Raw genomic sequence first — 4815 nt, 5'->3', positions numbered from 1 at the left:
CTCAAAAAATGCTCTGGGGATATTTTGTGACCTCTCCAAGGCATTTGACTGCGTTGAACATTGTACTTTGTTACGTAAACTTAATCACTATGGAATTAAAGGAAAAGCACAGAACCTCATAGCGTCATACCTGCATGATAGGATACAGACTGTAGTTGTTAATGGAGAACATTCTAGCGGTGCGTCAATTAACATTGGTGTTCCACAGGGGTCAATTTTAGGTCCCTTCTTGTTCTTGGTATATATCAATGATCTTCCCTATTATTTGCAGGATAGGTGTGAAATAGTTCTGTTTGCAGATGATACCTCATTAATTTTTAATGTGGATAGGTATGACCCAAATGTTGACGAAGTGAACAGTGCTCTTTTACACATATCTGAATGGTTTAATGCCAATAATTTATTATTAAATGCCAAAAAAACCACTTGTGTTGAATTTTTACTTCCTAACGTAAAAAAGTTGAACAGAGATATTACCTTGAAAGGGGAGGTATTGCATCCTACTGAGTCTACTGTATTTCTAGGGTTAACATTGGACGAGAAACTACAGTGGGGAGCCCATGTCAACACCGCTGCAGGTAAGCTCAGTTCAGCTGCATATGCAGTCCGAAAAATAAGGCAACTCACCGATGAAGATACGGCTAGACTGGTTTATTTCAGCTACTTTCATAGCATTATGTCCTATGGAATTCTACTGTGGGGCAGGGCTGCAGATATAGAAACTATATTTATCTTACAGAAAAGAGCCATTCGCTCTATATATAATTTACGTGCTCGGGATTCACTAAGAGATCATTTTAAGAATACTGGTATCCTTACTGTACCATCACAGTATATATTTAATAATATTTTGCATGTTCACAAAAACGCCGACTTACACACAAGAGTAGGAGATAGACACGATTATGGCACAAGGAACAGGAATAGAATTGAAATGCCATTTTTCCGATTAGCTAAAGTTAAAAATTCATTTATGGGTCAAGGTATACGCTTATACAATAGAATTCCTCTCAATATTAAAGAGTTTAGTAGTTCTAAATTTAAAACTTATATAAAAAATGTACTAGTTCAGAGAGCGTACTACAGTATTCAGGAATATATGGACGATAAAGACCCATGGAGGGTTGTCGCGTAAAAACCACAGGACAGTTCTTTGCATATTATGATATATTATGTATAAGTTAGATATAAGTTACATATTATGTAATATTGACATGATTTTAAAAGAGCAACTATGGAGTTTCTTGCCGATTCTTCTCCATAGATACTGCTTTCCGAATCGGTGGTAAATGTTAAAAATACTTATGTAATGACGATTCGAAAGTGCTACTAAATAGTAGTCTAATTGAATAAATGAATGTTTGAGTTTGAGTTTGAGAAAGACAAATAGTTAAAATCACTAGAAGAGCTTTCGTTCAGCATGTTCATTTGAAAAAAAGATAAATAAAAGTAAATATATAAAATGTATATATAAAATATAATAATAAAATATAAATATAAATATTAAATAAACTATAAGAATAAGTAAAATAATAGACTATAATTACAGAATGATAATGTTTTATGCAAGATATATGAAACAATAAAGATAAAAAATAATGATTGTATATTCCAATAGGGTGTATTCAGAAAGAAAGCTTGAAACTTATAAGCGCTTATCGGCGCTTGTCAATGCTGGTTTTGACAAGCTTGTCAATGCTGGTTTTGACAAGCTGGTTTGAGCATTGACAAGCGCCGATAAGCGCTTATAAGTTTCAAGCTTTCTTTCTGAATACGCCCATAGTAATGAATAAATATGATTATAATTGATAATTCAAGAGAAAAAAAAAAAAAAATTTTGTTTATGACTTATTTTAACTACACCCCAGCAATCAATTTAAATGTACAGAATTGAACGCATTTATAATCTGTATCGGAACGTTTAAACGGTGACATATGACAGCCAATGTTTGACAGTTGACACTTGACAGTAAACAAATGAAACAATGAATAAGGAATCACATGGAAGTGACATACCTACAAAAAAAGTGTGGCCGGCGCCATATTGCTTGTAACAAAACATGGCGGTGTTTAGTGCCGAGAATATATCGATAAACAGTATTATGTTTATCGATATAAAAATAATATTAATATATATTTTTTTTGAAGTTATACTTCTTTTGGCGCGTAACTTCTAACGCGTGTACATAAACACACACTCTTTTTTATTTATTTTAACTTTATTGTACAAAACATAGAAGTAAAATTACAAATGAAAAAAATGACAATGCCAATTAATAAAATTAAGTATGACTTCGATATAAGGATTACGGTAGACTTACAATTTGGTAATTTCAGTTTTGAGGAATGTAATATAATGAAACAACATAATATCTATACATATAATAAATCTGTAGAAGGGTCAATTCTGTACATTGAAAATATTGAAAAAATAAATAGCAGGGGGTGTTACTGGATCGATACCAAACCCAAATATGTGATTAAAAAAATTTTTGTCTGTCTGTCTGTCTGTATGTGAAGGCATCACGTGAAAACTAGCGGTTCGATTTCGATGAAACTTGGTATAATTATACCTTATTATCCTGGGCGTAAAATAGGATACTTTTTATCCTGGAAAAATACGTAGAAAAAAATTAATCTTAATTTTTCGGTTTTATCCATAGACGTTGTTCCGTAGAACCGCGAACACACGTTGCGTATTATTATAGGCCTAGCCGTATTTGGGAATTGGGTCCAATAGATATTTATAAGATTTTATTGTCAGAGGTACCTACTCAAAATGGAGAAATAAACCATCCACGCGAAGACCGACATCCGCGCGGACGGAGTCGCGGGCGGAAGCTAGTATACTAATATAGGTATATAATAGTATTTTATTACGATGAACAACACAATATACAGTAATTGTATTTATTTATTTATAAATAATAGACAAAAAAAACAATAATAGAGAAAATTATAGAGCTAAACTATTTTGTGCAGCCTGGAATGCACTCGGATACACTCTGTTCATTTTTGAGTTCGGGATTTGAGGCTCAACTGGTACCTGGAAATGAAATGTCACAGTTTACATTAACTAGCATTGTTCACTTTACATTTAAACTAAAATGCAATACATTTTAATTAAAAGGGCAATGCTGATGGTTTGAAATTAATATCAACATTAGGGCTTACAATAGCGGAACTTGAATTTATATTTTTGGTTTTATGGCATTGAAATGCTTTATAAATATAAATTTATAAAGAATAGAAAAATAACTTAAAACACCCCATGTATTTAAAGTAAATTGCACTTTCCCTCAGTCAATAACATTTCAACAACCAAATATCACCCAAGTTTGTACTCAAAAAATCATATAAAACCATCTCAGTTTGTTCACAGGCCTCCTTTAAAATAGGAGAAACGTTAGATTATAAATGACAGCCCTAAATCTAAATAAAAAGACCAAAAGTAAATTGGAAGACATCACGTGTCTACAGATAAAAACCTCACCCTGTGTGAATGCAGCGGCAGACATACTGGTATAGCATCATCGTGCAGACTAATCACATCCATTGTTCTATTAAAAGCACTTTCGGGGAAATGTAGGGAACATACTATGATATTATATCCTTTACATTTGGCTTGATATTTTCAGTTTCAATTGCGTCTAACCATTCTCCTTTTCTATTTTCACTTCTTGGTAACCTTCAAAAAATGAATTTTTAGGTTATTATAATTTTAGTCCTGACCTGACTTATTTGTAAATACATTTTTAAAGTACCTACTATAAAAGCGATTAATCTTACTTAAGTTAAAATTCATATTAGGTAAATTTAAGTGTTTTATTTTTCCTTCTGCTGCTCTTGGCAAAATTAATTTGTTATTTTGGAAGTGTATTCACCAAAGCAACTAATCTTAAGATTAATGACACAGCCTTGGGAGACGCACGTCTTCATCGAACATTTTGCTGATGTCGATATTATAAGTCATCACTAGCACCCAAATTCATTATTTTACTAGAACGAAAATATACAAAATAAAGCTATATTTGGTAACAATTTTACACTGAACATAGTCTGTGAATACTCCTCAATTCAATATACATGAAAATAAGTAAATCAGCAAAGTAATAACTAATATTTCAGTCAAAACGTATACATACCGGTGCAAAGACAAACTTTTCTAGTTTTCATTCTTTCCGGAGCCACATCCCACAATACTGCGCTTTGGTATGATGCCACTATTTGTCCTTGACCACTCTATATGTTTTAGACACAAATGTTTGTCACAATCACAAAAATATTCAATATTTTTCAATGTTTACTACGGAGCAATGACAGAGCATGTACATCATAATAACGAGAACATAAAATGGCGCCCGGCCACAGTAGGTATTTGAGCTAACTTCAAATGTCAAAAGGTATAGAATTAGCACTGACTGACGTATAGTCATATATTTTCACTTAACAGAATATTCATTAGTTAGAAAGAGACAGTATTCGTTTTATTATTTCGGTATCGAAATGCATGATATTTGTATAATCAGTTGTTTGTATAGAACATTATGCCATGTCCATAGGATTCCTTAGTCATTGAAATGAAAGAATTACAACATGACAAAATATACAATAACATTAGAATTAAAGTTGGTACAATGAAAATATTAATAAGACAAAAGCGGGTAATAAAGTTTTAGTTTGAACGGACAAGAAAGAAAAACGAAAATAAAATGTTTGACAGTGTAACAAGGTTTAAAATCACTTGACAGATCGATATAATATGAAGTGCGAAACTTACTTGTTACTTATTTTGTTTAAGTAACCTTCTTGACC

The 4815-nt window shown here is 32.0% G+C and overlaps 1 long non-coding RNA gene across 1 annotated transcript; it reads right to left on the bottom strand.

The window, feature by feature from the left end:
- Nucleotides 1-2900: 2900 nt before the first annotated feature.
- Nucleotides 2901-4364, bottom strand: LOC123693015. Its single transcript, XR_006751635.1, has 3 exons — nucleotides 4146-4364; nucleotides 3494-3688; nucleotides 2901-3046 (listed from the first exon to the last, which is right to left on the bottom strand). It is a non-coding gene; the product is annotated as an uncharacterized LOC123693015 (long non-coding RNA).
- Between the last annotated feature and the right edge of the window lie 451 nt (nucleotides 4365-4815).

The sequence above is a fragment of the Colias croceus genome, chromosome 7 (genome assembly GCF_905220415.1).
Source record: "Colias croceus chromosome 7, ilColCroc2.1".
Taxonomy (NCBI): Eukaryota; Metazoa; Arthropoda; class Insecta; order Lepidoptera; family Pieridae; genus Colias; species Colias croceus.
The sequence above is the reverse complement of the archived record's forward strand: the minus strand, read 5'-3'. Positions and strand labels throughout refer to the sequence as shown.